This window comes from Eulemur rufifrons, chromosome 3, assembly GCF_041146395.1.
Source record: "Eulemur rufifrons isolate Redbay chromosome 3, OSU_ERuf_1, whole genome shotgun sequence".
Lineage (NCBI taxonomy): Eukaryota > Metazoa > Chordata > Mammalia > Primates > Lemuridae > Eulemur > Eulemur rufifrons.
The window spans coordinates 179,662-195,012 of NC_090985.1; the positions used below are offsets into that span (position 1 = coordinate 179,662).

The 15,351-nt window shown below is 38.5% G+C and overlaps 1 pseudogene; it reads right to left on the reverse strand.

Moving 5' to 3' along the window:
• LOC138381412 (RNA-binding protein 44-like) overlaps positions 1-15,351 on the reverse strand; it is a 172,765-nt pseudogene that overhangs the window by 30,181 nt on the left and 127,233 nt on the right.

A 15,351-nucleotide genomic window follows, 5' to 3' on the forward strand; every position in this document is an offset into this window, starting at 1 on the left:
ATCCACCTCCCTGACCAAACACCTGCCACCAGGCCCCACCTCCCAACACTGCCTCACTAACTTTTTTGGCAGGGACAAATCACATCCAAACCACAGCAGAGAAGTCACATTAAATACACAGTATGTACAGTCCACCCTCAGGATTCAGGGGTTCTGCATCCAGGGATTCAACCAAGCATGGATAGAAAACATCTCAGGGGGAAAAAATTCCACAAAGTTCCAAAAAGGAAACCTTGAATTTGTCACATGAATAAAGTGATATACAGGCATCATAATGGGTATCAGAAGTAATGATTTAAAGTATATGGGAGGATGTGTATAAGTTATATGTAATTACAATGCTATTTTATATAAGGAACTTGAGCACCTGTGGTCCTGGAACCAATTTCTCACAGATAATGAGGGATGTCTACCAAATTAAACTTTCTAAAATATAAAAAGTTCTGCAATTTAAAAACACATGTGGGCCCCAAGATTTTGAATAGGTGATTGTGGTCCTGCACCTTTATAAACTCTCCTTATGAAAAAATAATTAATACTGACTTATTGTATTTATTTTTTTAAGTCAGCCAGATTCCAAGTTGCCCATAATTGTTTATTTTATGGTTCTAGAGGTGCCAAGGGTTCAGCAGGAGTCCCTGCCAAAGGGCCAATCACTGTAGATGAACACACACTCCTTTTTTCTAGAACCCTAACTTCCATTAATAAGAATACATTCACAGTAAGACTGTTCACATAACCTCACTCTCGTCGAGTTAACAACAAACTCCATTTCCAATGGCGTGGACTACATATTTGTTTACCACCTTAGTCCTTGTATTTGGAACTGAAAAAAAAAATCAGTGAGTAGATTGCATTATCTGCTACCCGGCATAACTGTATTAGAGGCTTACTTGCCTAATTCACAATTCAAGATTTAGTGAGTTGGCTGGGCATGGTGGCTCATGCCTGTAATCCCAGCACTCTGGGAGGCCGAGGTGGGTGAATCGCTGAAGGTCAGGAGTTTGAGACCAGCCTGAGCAAGAGCGAGACCCCATCTCTACTAAAAATAGAAAGAAATTATCTGGCCAACTAAAAATATATATAGAAAAAATTAGCCGGGCATGGTGGCACATGCCTGTAGTCCCAGCTACTAGGGAGGCTGAGGCAGGAGGATTGCTTAAGCCCAGGAGTTTGAGGTTGCTGTGAGCTGGGCTGATGCCACGGCACTCACTCTAGCCCGGGCAACAAAGTGAGACTCTGTCTCAAAAAAAAAAAAAAAAAAAAAAAACAAAAACAAAAAGATTTAGTGAGTTACTTGAGCTCTTACTATAAAGGTATTTAATGAGTGATGAGAAGGATGTATCAGGACATTTTCACATACATGTAAGAGAAAATCCAAAGCAAATTGGATGAAACAAGGTGTTACTGACTCATATAACTGAAAGTGTAAAGGCATAGCACCTTCAAGGAAGGCTTGAGCTAGCAGCTCAACTGAGGTGACCAGGGCATGGTTTTTCTCCACTCTGTTCCTTCAGTGTTGACTTCTTATTCAACTAGATTTCCTTTGATGGTCAGAAGATAACTGCCAGGAGTTCAGTGACTACGTTTTCAGGTTGAAATTCAGAAAAAAAGTGCCTTCATCCCAGCATTCCTAGCAAATGTCCTAAGATTCATTCTGACTGATCAGGCTTAAGTCACATGCCTGCTATGATTGGTTTAGGTAAGACACATGATCCGTTCCTACAAATCCATCAAAACTTATATGAAACAAAGCACATTAAAGTTGACCTTAGTGATTTAAATTTCTTATATTACTAAACAATGATATTACTGCATTTAAACTGATGGGTAAAGCACATCATGTAACTTTCCCTATCTTCTTAAAAATTACTCTCCCAGATTTTCATCACAATCTATCAAGAAAAAAAAATTAAAATTTTCCCTTAATGTAAATCACTTTTTGAAGGATTCAAAATGTACTACTAGATTACCTGGTAAAATCAAAACCACAAGTTCATGATTGTTCTTGTTAACATCACTGAAAGCAACATCATAGATTTTCAAGAAGAAAAAGAGGTCCTTACCCCATACTTTTTTGAGATTATAATAACAACTTAAAAGATAGAAGAGTACAGGAATATCTTGACTTTGGCAAAAAAGAAAGAAAGAAAGAAAAAAAAGAAGTGGTTTGCTTCATACAGCCTTAAAATATAAGCAACTAGATAATCCATCCTATGGCTCAAGACCCCTCTTACCATACTCACCACCACACCTCTTCTCTTGCCCCGCCCAAAACACGGGTCCTAGGAACACAGTGGGGGATGCGCACTTTAGGGAATCTTACTGTGAATGTGCACTCCAAAGCCAAATACAAATCATTCCTGAACCATGTTTCCTAATGTTCACGTCCCTCATTCTTACAATTAGCACAGAAAACACAAAGTTTATTCTCAGATTTTATAATGGAGAAGAAAGCAAAATTGCATTTATTAGACTAAAAGCCAATACTCAAACATGTACAAGTATTCTGGTTCTGATGGTAAAGTTGCACAAAAACAAAAGGCAAAATCCAAGCAATATGTTTTAGAGTAGAACTAACCACCTGAACATATATTACACACTAGTCATCTTAAATAAAAAGTCAAACTTCACTAATAATCCTAGAGGGAAGTAGTGTGGTTAAAGAAAAGGACGTGAATTAGAAGAAAATCTCTATTCAATTCCGTGGACTGGTTTTTCAAATACTCCACCATTCAAATAATTCAGTTCAACAAATATGTACTTAGGAATTCACTAAGAAGAGCGCACTAATGTCAGACACGATAGGGATATAAACATAGCCTTTGACTTCAAACATTCCTGAACAGCATAAAACATAATTAAGTAGAAATGCCTGAGACACTAAAAGATAGGGCTTTGGGTAATCAGAAAAGGAAGAAATCAAACAAATGTGGATGATTTCTATAGCAAATAACAGAAAATCTCAAGGCAAAACTACTTAAACAATAAAGCAATTCAGGTAGGGTGGCTGTAGGCACGGTAAACGGGGCTCCAGTTCTACTTTTCTGCAATCCTGTTGGTGCTGCCCTCCGTCATGGAGGCATCGCCTTCGAGCTACTAGAAAAATGGCTACAGCAGTCCCAGATGTCACATCCAGCTAAAACCAGCCCTGGACAGAAGAGGGACCATCTTTTTTCTTCCTTTTCTCAAATGCAAGAAAACCTTCCCCAGAAGCCTCTTGCAGAGTTCTCTTTTATCTCCCATCAGCCAAAACTGTCTCTCATATCCATTACTAGAACAGTCACTTCCAGAGGGAATGAGATCCACTACAACTAAGATTACTATGGATACCGGTAACCATCATGACCATCACTTCAGTGTTGGCTGAGTATTTCAAGAATATTTCTGGCCTTGGAATGAAGAAATAAAAAAGAAAAATACAGAAGCAAAGGAAGAGATGTGCCTAACTGGAAGAAGAAAGCCAAATTCTGAAATCATACATTAAATACACTGTTAGGGATAAAGAATTCTCTTAGACTGCACTGTTGTCTTTCCCAGTGATACAAAAATTAACTTACTGTTCATCAGTAAATGCTAAGAATGCAGAAGTCGTCCTATTTTTATGGAAAGGATTGAGGTTATTTAATTATCAATGGGGACAATCAGACTTACCACTCCTCATCAGTGGAGCCACCCATTCAGCTACATCTGGGCTTAGAACATTCCACATTATGCATCCAGATGACTCTGCAGACTCACTGCCAGTACTTCTTCCTTGAAGGTTTCTTCTCATCTGGGGAAGAGGTTTCACTCAAAAATCCACACACTCCAAACCGGCCCTATCTGCAAATGAAAGCATGCAATTAGAAGGCAAAAAGCTGCAGGGAGCAATTCCCCCCCCCATCTATAATTAACTGATCCGTATGAAAACTGAACTCAAACATCAGACTAAGCACCATGTTTAAACTAAGCAACCTACACTTCAACACTAGTAATGAGCTTATTATATGCGGTTACCACCCTTTTCCCATCATGTAAATCTGTGGTTGCTTCCGCAGTATACCGGTACAACCCTACCAAACATTGCCAGTAAGCAGAATTCAGCAGACAGATATTTTTGTTGGACCCACGCAAGGTTGGTCTCCACAGTGTGTTAAAGGACAGCTACCTACATTTATAAATCAGAAGACTTCACGTGAAAAATCAACACTTCTAGCTCTCTTGAAAAATCAGAAAATCTGGCAATACTGCACCCACATTCCCACATGGTAATAATCTGCTGGAGCTGATTAACAGTGAACCCTCTAGGTGGGGCATGGACTTCGCAGTTCTCCAAAGACAACGCCGCTCTTTCGTGTTGCAACCTGGCTCATGGTTACCTGCCTGGACTCCACAGGCAGCTGAGCTTCCACTCTGCTACGTATTTCTAGTAGCTCCCAGGGAACATTTTATTATTGCCAAAGCCAGGCATGTTTTTCTGCCTTGAGGATATAATATAGCATAAGGGAATAACAACATGGGCTTAGTCAGAGCACCCAAGACCTGAGTTCTAATTCTGTAAATGACTAGCTATGGGACCTCAGGCCTGTTTTTAACCTAAAATATATTTCTTCATTTACAAGCACCCAAATAAACCTATAAGCATTTAACACAGTAGGCAAACAGGCCTAAAATCTAACCTGTCCAAGCTGAACTGATAATCTTAAATCCACTGCTTCCTCATTCTTCCTCATCTCAATAAATCATACCATGATCCACACAGTTATGCTCAAGCCATGAAAGTCCTTACTATATACTCTCCTTGTCCCCCAAAATCATCAGCAAGGCAATTGATTCACCCTCCAAAATACATAATTTGAACAGATGGCTAGAATTCCAGCCATGAAAACAAACAGCAATTCCTCCCTCAGAATCAAATACTTTGCTGAAATTGCCTATAAATTCAACTACTTAAATAATAGTAGCTTGAAATGTCAAGGTTCCATATTAGGAGGAATATTATATTTCATTAAAAGAAAAATGAAGACAAATATTGGGGATGCTGCACATCACTCCTTGCAAGGTATTGATATCACAATTCATAAGCTTATGCAATTCTTCAACTCTAAGCTGACAAGGAACTCAGAGGCTATGCTAAATCTTATAATGAAATTGGGAAAACCAAAAGACTACTGTTAGCAGAACTAAAGTGATTTTAGGAACATTGCAGGATACATGATCAATACTCAAAAACGAACTCTATTTCTATAAAACAATTGTTCAAAGAACAATCAGAAACTGACACTGTAAAAAAAAGTTCATTTATAATATGAAAAATATGAATTATTAATCAATTAGCAAATGATGTGCAAAGACAAATAGAGATACTATGTTCATAGATCAGTGCAGTCAATGGTATTAACATGTCAATTCTCCCCAATTTAAGCAATAGAGTCAGCGCAATTCTAGTTAAAATCCCAGCAGACTTTTTTGTAGAAATTGACACGTTGATTCTAAAATCACATAGAAATGCAAAAAAAATAGAATAGTGAAAATAACTTTGAAAAAGAATACCATTAGAAACCTTATACTATGTGAATTCAAGGTTTATTATAAAGCTATAAAAAGAAAGTACTGATACATACAACATGGATAAACCTTGAACATACTAAGTGAAAGAAGACAGTTACAAAAGGCCATATATTACCTACTCTGCTGACAGAAATGTAAAGTTGTACAGCTACTCTGGAAAGCAGTCTAGCAGCTCCTCAAAATGTTAAACGTAACATTACAATATGGTCCAGCAATTCCACTCCTAGGTATATATCCAAGATAAATTACAACATATCCACACAAAAAAACCTGTACATGAATTTTCATAGCAGTGTTGTTCATCACAGTTGTTTGTGTTCACTCACTCACTATCTATTCATTAGTCAATAGATAAGTCAAATGTTGTATATCCTACAATGGAATAATATTTAGCCATAAAGAGAATGATGTACTGACATACACTGTCCAGATCACACTTGAAACATTATGCTAAATGAAAAAAAGCCAGTTAGCCACACAGCATATAATTCCATTTATACTACATGTCCAAAGAGGCAAATCTAGAAAGACAAAATATGTTAATGTTTGCCAGGGGCTGAGGAGAGGGAAGAACGGAGAATGACTGCTAATTTCTTTTTTTCGGGGGAAGGGGGTGATGAAAATATTGTAAAATTAGATAGTGGCAAGGGCTGTATAACACTAACTTATGTACCTTAAAAAGGTGTTTATGTTATATGAATAATCTCAATAAGGCTGTTACAGTAAAAAAAAAATAATTTCTCCCCTCACTCTCGCAAAACAGAAAAATGGGTTATTTCCTTAGGATGTACTCTTGGAAGTACTAAGTTCTGCTCTGTGACATGTGCCAAAGTGCTTCTGAAACAGGTTCCACAGATTGTACTCCCTCCAGCACTGCATTTAGCACCTGTGTCACTGTGCGCATGTCTGAATCAGCACCATCTCTTAAATCTGATAAAAAAAATTTTTATTATCGCTTGAACACTTTCCCCTCCTATTTTCATCATATATTTCTTTCCAAAGGGTCAGTTCTTAGCCTTTAAAATTTACCATCTTTATGCATACAGCACAAATGCTTCAATTTCTCAGGAAATGTAGAAATAGTTACTTTCTTGCCATTTTGGTCAGCAATAATTAACTCATCCCAATGGGTTCCATTTCAGCTTTTAACAATAAAACCTGCCTTGAACTCAAATATTTTGAACAGTTATAAGAACCACTCTGCTTCTCAGACAGGGAAATTAAGAAGGTCACTACAGTACGAGTCCACCTGGGTTACGTCTATTTCCAGTTTCCTGACTGCAATTCACTTTCAAGTGAAATGTCCAAGTGGCTCCCAAGATATTTTAAAACCATAAGGTGTAGCAGAAAGGAAATGAAACATTTATTAGCATCTTGTACAAGCCAAGTGCTTTACGTGTATTACTTCATTTAATCTTAATAAGCCTCACTTAAATGAAAAGGAAAATAAAAATCACCCAGGGTAAGAACTTGCCATGCAGCAAATATGTGCCAGAGTTAGGGATCAAACTGAGGTGTGTCTAACTCCAAAGTCCATATTCTTTCTGCCACTTTATGGCACTTCCCAAGCTACTGACTCTGAAAAATCAGAAAGGACTTCAAACGTGAGTTCTGCCACTTACTGTGTGACTAGTTTCTAAGCTTCTTTAGAACAGTTTACAAAAACAAAATAAATGTAAAAAGAGGACGCTAGAAACTCACTGGAATGAAACTTTTTAAAAAATAACATTTTTTTAAAACAGCAAAATGTATGGAATAATTCTAAACACTTTTCTCGAATTTATCTCAAGATTCACTTTACCTTCCAACAAACAGAGACACCTGCATGTCCATTCACAAACATAGAATGTGGATGAAAAACATTTTTTAGTGACTACACTGCCAGTCTCTAAACAAGAAATACATCATTTCTCAGTAAAAAAGTCCACAGTGACTACACTGCTTTTTATTCTTCTTTACCCTGTGAGAAGCGCTTTCCGCAACACACGCACCGTCCAGGATGTGGCATTGTGGGGTAAGAGAAATGGCCACTGAACAGAAAAAGACTACAAGAGCTTGCGAGCAAGCAGTAATACAGCACAGAAAAGGGCATAGCTAAAAACAAGGCAAAACAGCAACAGCCTACTCTACCTAGGCAACAGATATCACTGTGGCAAAGGAAAAAACATTTAAATTATAAAACCCTTAAAGGATCTTTGAGTGGCTTTAAAAATTGCTACTTTAAGGCCCAGCACAGTGGCTGGTGCCTGTAATCCTAGCACTCTGGGAGGCCGAAGGAGGAGGATCCCTTCAGCTCAGGAGTTCAAGAACAGCTTGAGCAAGAGTGAGACCCCATCTCTACCAAAAACAGAAAAAATTAGTCAGGCATGGCGGCGCATGCCTGTCGTCCCAGCTACTCGGGAGGCTGAGGCAGGAGGATCGCTTGAGCCGAGGAGTAGGAGGTTGCAGTGAGATATGACGACTCCACTGGCACTCTAGCCCCAGCAACTGAGTAAGACCTGTCTCAAAAAAAAAAAAAAAACTGCTACCTTAAGGCCCAATTACTTGACAAGATTGGGACTGGTAATTTCCAAGGATGCAATACACCAATACATCTCAGCAATTCTTCCACAAGAATTTTCACAGTCATAAAACAAAAGTCAAATCAAACATTAACATAAGAATTCTTACATGCTAAATTTTCTTTTTCTAAGAACTCTCTCACTCTGACACATAAAAAGGGTAGCAATATCTAACAAAACTGCCATACTACACATAGAGGAAGGCTGTCAAAAAAACACATTTTTCTTCTAGAAGTATTTTAATATTAAGACATCAGTAGGACTTGGGCAGTCTAAAAAATATGAACGTATTTACAGGCCCATATTTCACCATAGGGCTATTTAAAATAATTCTACTTTACATAGATAGAGTCAGGAACGGTTTTTGTTAGCTAGTATAAAACAATCAGGCTATTGTACGATGGTGACAGAGCTCTTGAGAAAAAAAATTACTGCTTAAGGAATTCTTGTCTCCAGTTGACTCTGCCACATTCTGCTCTCCATAAACACCATTGTTTTTAATCACAACTTTGCTGACAGCTTTGCCCTTGTCAAACAAAATTTTCACTTTCCAATAAGACCTTTTCAAACTGAAGTAATAAAAAGCAATGCTTATAGGATCATAATATTTGCTAAGGTAAAATGTTATAGAATACTATGTATAATAAGATCTTACTTTTGTGAAAAAGCATATATTCACTGATTTATCTGGAAGGACATTCATCAGAATAATACCAGTGGTTGGTTATCTTGCAGTGGTAGGAGTAAAGGTTTCTTCTTTAGCTTACATGTACTTTCTGATGCTCTACATTAAACACTTTTTTTTTCACATGTACATAAGAAAGAGAACAATTTGAGTTAAAGGATAGGAAACGTAGGTGTCATATTTTATAATAATTCAATACCATCCGTTCAAATCCACTTATTCAGAATTAACATAAAGCAAATGTTGCTCAAGAAATACCAATAAATTCCCCTGAGTCAACAAAGTTCAATTTTTAAACGATAAACTTCCTCAAATAAGAAAATGATGCCTGTAATTTCATGTCTCTTTACTGGAGAGCTGGGGGGAGGGTTGGAAATGGGCTGGAATGTCCAGGTAACCATAGGAAAGATAATAGGAAAAAACTCGAGAAACAAGACAAAATCATTTCATTGATTTAGTGACATTTTATTTGTAGAAGAAATCACGGAGTAGCGGAAGTAAATGATCAGAAAATGTAAGCAAGCACTTTGAGACTAATAATGGGCAAAAGAAAAAAAAAAGCCAGGAAAAAAAAGAAAGAACTGAACTCAGACATATTTATGTAAATCATGGGGGGGGAAAGGGTAGATAATGCTATATCACTAACTGAATCAGATCTGCTTTCTGGATGAGAAAAGGAACACCTTTCAAAAGGCTTATTTACTGCTCAGTAGCGAAACCAAGAACACTCTCAGAGGAATCTGAAGATCTTTTGTGCCTGCGTTGGAATAAGCTAAACTATTAGATGTACAGTTAAATAATTAACCTACAAACATATAAATAGCTAATTTTATGCATTAAATGAACCTCAAAGTAATCATCAGATGTGAAGGGAACATAATTTTGAAAAAGAAAGAGGGTAAAGCACTGAGGTAATTTCACTAACTCCTATGAAGAAATTATCTTTAAATCAAAACAGGTAACTCTACTAGGTTAAAACATAAGAAATTGCCAATAGTCAAGCAAACACCAGCAATTTCACATGGGCCCACCCAGTGGTCTCCTGATAAATATTGAACCACCACCTCTTTTGAAAAAAAGGGCCCTGATTTGTAGCTTTTGCCCATTCCCATGTCGGAACTGTCCCACCACGGCCAGTTTCAAGCTGCCAGATGATGGCACCGAGCGCGGAGTCGGAGCGAGAGGCACAGGCACCTCACCAACTCCAGCACACCACTGGCTCCACGGAACACACTGAGGATCAGAGCAGGTCCCAAACTGTCTCACCCTGTTCTAAAACCAGGCTTTTGTCTGATTGATCCAGTTTCTGTCTTCCCTAGGTTAGAAGAAATATGCTCTTGACGGTTTAAAATACTAGTACACTGAAATCATTCATAACAAAGAACAAATGAGACCGGTACCTGGTTTCATCCATTCAACACTTTACTGCACACCTGTTTGGTGCCAGGTAGCATTCTGGGCATTGTGGACAGCAGGGAACAAGACAAAGGAGGTCCCTGCTCTCCTAAGAAATATATATAAAAATACATAATTTCAAGGACTGAGAAATGCCATGAAGAAATTAAAACAGTAATGGGGAAGCTATTTTAAACTGCATGGTGAGTTAGGTGATATTTAAGCTGAGACCTTAAAGTTAAGGGGCCAGGCTCAAGATCTGGGAAAGACCATTCAGACAAAGGAAACGACTAGTGTAAAAGTCCTAAGGCAAGACCAAGCATGGCATGTTTGAAAAAGTGAACAGACTAACTTGGATAGAGCCTAATGAGCAAAGGTGAGATTGTCTGAGAGGTCGTCAGAGGCAAGAAGATCTCCTGAGCCCAGGAATTCGAGACCAGCCTGGACAACACAGCAAGAACCCATCTCTAAAAAAAAAAAAAATTCTGCTCAGCTGGGCACGGTGGTACATGGCTGTAGTCCCAGCTACTCAAGAAGCAATGACAGGAGACTGCCAATGTGAAAACCTCCAATAGAAGTCTCATAGTTTTAGGGAGGGATTTTCAGTGTACAAGAATGTATTGGAATGCCTGTCCTCTTGGTACTGTGCCACCTATTTAGTCCCCCCTTAAAAAAGGAGAGGAGTATAAGTACATTTATTATTTTGCACGGTAAACTAGCAGCTAGCTACAACAATCCCAAGAGTTATGATCACACCACTACACTCCAGCCTGGGCAACAGAGCAAAACCATGTCTCTTTAAAAAAAAGAAAAAACAAAAAACCGTGACTATAGCTGAAATAAACTTAGTGGTAGGACTACACACCAGCTCAGAAATAAGGATCTTATTAACCGAAGATGGTTACTTCATACGTGAAATGATAACATATGAATCCAAGTACGTCAATGTGGAATTCTAATGAAGATGACCTAATTAGTCTATAAAATAGATTCACTATGTTGTTCAGGCTAGGACCATTTCAAAACCATAGGCAAACACTTCTTGCGTGTCATCCAAAATCATTTTATTTGGTATGTAAATAGACTTTTTAAGAATTATAAAGGTCATGTTTATTTTAACATGAAAGAAGAATATAATACCAAATCTGATTTTTGTTCAAATTAGTGCTTAGGAGTTAAAGTAAAATATCAGCATATCAGTCTAAATTACATGTTCATGTTACAAAAACTGTAAAGAAATATACACACACATACACACCCACAATCCCTACAGCCATGAAAACCAAGTCCACATTATGGCCATATAAAAGTCCCACAAGTCAACAAAGACAAATTTTTGCATATTACACAAAAAAAGGAAACTGTGTAGACTGGTTTGAGGAGAATTTATACTTGCACATAAAATTATTTATTCATTCTGGAACTACTAAGCTACTCATTTCAACAATTTATCTAAAAGATTTTTCTTTTTAATCAACCAACAGGAAAGGAGACCTACAGCTCAGGGAAAAAAGGTTAAAAGAAACAAAATCTTGTCTCAGCAGAATGAAATACTAAAAATCTGCATATCATTAATTCCCCTTACACTCTCATTTCCCAACTAAATATCAGTTAAACTCCATTTTTAGACTATGCATTTAAGTCTGTACAAGCATTTTTCTTTTTTTTTTTCATTTAAGAGCACAAATAAGCATATGCATTTAATACTACTCAATAAACTTGTGATTATTGTAGCTAGCTGCTAGTTCACCGTGCAAAACAATAAATGTACCTATATTCCTATCCTTTTTTAAGGGGAGACTAAATAGGTGGCACAGTACCAAGAGGACAGGCATTCCAATACATTTTTGTACACTGAAAATCCCTCCCTAAAACTATGAGACTTCTACTGGAGGTTTCTACAAAAAAAATAAAAACTGCTAAGAATACCATTAGGCTTTCTCAGTAATTTCTCCTTTTCTTTAACAAAAACAGTTGAGCAAAACACAGAAGAACAATGAAGTTTTGGCTCCTGATCTCACCTGAGCCTACATCCCTGATAAAAAGAAGGGTATAATATAGTCCAACTTGAAGTGTCTAGTCCATGAAAATCACCAACACTCAGAACTCGAGAAATGTAACTGAAAAGAAATATGGAGCAAGCCCAAAATAAATTTTTTACATGTTGTCACCCTATTTCCAAACCAGGTTTTCCTCTTCTTTATTTCATTTGCCTTAGCTCTCTTCATTCCTTTCCTATCTCCTCTGTCCCTTACCATTTCACTGTGTATTTTCACTTCCCATACACAAAAATTGACTTGAAACTTACTTTATATTCTTGCATCTAAATTTGTTTCTACTTAATTCTTACAGGACTATATGGTTTTAGATGAAGTTCAAATACTTTTGTTATAGAAACATGCATATAGGCTGTAACCAGCATCAGGAGTAACAAGACAAGCAGCCATTCATTCAGGAACTGTGAGTGCCCATCAGGAACCAGCCTCGGTCCTGGGGACTCTGCAGTGAATAAAACAATACTCTATCCCTGAGGGCACGAAAGCAAGACTGCGCCTGGAGGATGCCTGGGGGCCAGAGTAGAGGAAGCCAAGGAGAAACCTGATTGTGTAGGACACAAAACCAGACAGGCAGGAGGTACAGATCAATGGAGGCTCTTAAAGGCACAGTAAATATTCTGGCTTTTACTCTCAAGGATATAGAAAGCCACTGAACGGTTTGAACACAGGAGTGAAATAACCAGACTTTCATGTTAAAAGGATCACCCTGGTTGCTGCCTTGAGAATAGAAAAGTGCAGAAGCAGCGGGGAGACTAGTGACTATGAAAATAACACAAGCAAGAGATTATGGTTGCTTACTGGGGTGGCAGCAAATTGTGGTTCCATTTATAGTTAAGGCAGCATTTAAAGTATATAAAGAATGTACTTTTGTGATAATTATTTGAATTAGATGTGGGAGTATCAGAAGGGAGTATCAAGATGTCTATGAGGTTTGGGGCCAGAGAAACTGAAAGAGGGAGTGGACATTTAAAAGATGAGGAAGAATGGAATGGAAACAATTATTGGAGGGGGTGGGAGAGAAGAAGGAGGCGACGAGTTTTCAGTTGTGACATGTTAAATTTGGGATCTAGATGTCTAGTTAAATTAGACATCTAGCTGAAAATGTTGAGTACGCAGATGAACATACAAGTCTGGACATTAGGAAAGAAATTCAGACTGAAGACAAAATTTTTAGTTAGAAATATATAATTCTAGCTAAATGAGATGAGATCATAAGGGACTAAATATAAATACAGAAGAGGTCTAAACATATATCCCTGGAACACTGCCTCATTTTTTAGAAGTTGGAGTGATGAAAAGGAACCAGCAAAAGAAACTGAAAATAAGCAGTAATATCCCAGAAGCAAAGGGAAGAAGGTTTCAAAGAAGAGAACATTATCAACCACATCAAATGCTGTTATTGCTGCTATATTCAATGACATTAGAATTCACCAAAGAGGTCACTAGTAACATCAAAAAAGAGCTGCTATGGTAGAATGGAAGAGAAAAAAAAACCTCACTGTAGTGGATCCAAGAGAGGGAGTACTGAAGACCACAAATATCAACTTTTCTGGAGAGTAGTAACTAAAGAAAGATGTAGCGTGGAACAAGGTTTTTTAAACATGGGAGATACCAGTATCTATATGCTGCATATGTATCTATATGCTGACAGGAATGATCCAGTAAAAATAGGACACTGACGCATCTCGTTGGCATGCACGAGGGGATGGACATGGAAGCAACGCAGTGTCCTTGACAGGAGGAAGGGAGAGAACCCAGGGCAGCCATGGAGACCTGGGTGAAGAACAGCAGGAAATGCAAAGAGCATGGGCAGAGGCCTGAGGGACATGGAAACGCTTTCTGATCACTTTCATTTTTCACACACAGGAAACACGTTATCAGATGAAAATGGAGAAAAGGTTAGAGGTTTGAGGAGAGAGGTGTAAAATAGTCACTTATGGGCCGGGCGCGGTGGCTCATGCCTGTAATCCTAGCACTCTGGGAGGCCGAGGCGGGTGGATCGCTCAAGGTCAGGAGTTGGAGACCAGCCTGAGCAAGAGCAAGACCCCGTCTCTACTAAAAAAATAGAAAGAAATTATCTGGCCAACTAAAATATATATAGAAAAAATTAGCCAGGCACGGTGGTGCATGCCTGTAGTCCCAGCTACTCGGGAGGCTGAGGCGGTAGGATCGCTTAAGCCCAGGAGTTTGAGGTTGCTGTGAGCTAGGCTGACGCCATGGCACTCACTCTAGCCTGGGCAAAAAAGCGAGACTCTGTCTCAAAAAAAAAAAAAAAAAAAAAATAGTCATGGGAATGCTAAAGTGATTCAACCAGGGCAATGTACTAGGATTACACCACTGTCACCAACACAAAGGGCCTTCCTGAGGTCAGCGGTCAGGCACTGAACGGGGGACCCAGGTCAGCATGGGTGTGTTTTTCTCAGAGCACGGTCTACTGCCCAGGTGCAGGCTGAACCGGATGGAGAACTGCATATAAATGGTGTGGGGTGGAGGGCTGGCCAGGGGAGTGCAATGGAGGAGCGCCCTACATGGAACTGAGGGCGTATGAAAGGGAGAGATTATAATGGTGGACCATGGATTCAAGGCAGGGAAAATATTCAAGTAAGGATGTGCAGGAAGGGGGACAGTACAGAGGTGGCAGAAGCAATGGACTGCAGGTCCCAAACAGACAGAAGTGCTGGCAAGGGGGGTTACAGTTGTCCCACGGGGGTTTGGTTCATGGAACCCCACCATACCAAAATCCCCAGATGCTCAAGTACCGGATATAAAATGGGTAGGTATTTGCATATAACCTATACATATCCATAGACTTTAAAGCATCTCTAGATTACTTATATGTAAATGCCATGTAAGTAGCTGTTATCCTGTAGTTTTTAAATTTGTATTTTGTTTTAGAGACAGGGTTTAGTATTTTTGATCCACAGTTGGTTGAATCCTCACATGTGGAACCCACAGGCACAGAGGGTCTACTGTATCTGACAGAAGTTGGAAATAGAGGATGTGGAGGCCCCAGTGGAATTATGCCAAATGAAATATCCTTAGTAAAGTATGGGCAGTTCTGGTTAAAATGTTATAGAACTACCTTAAACACTAAAGCAAA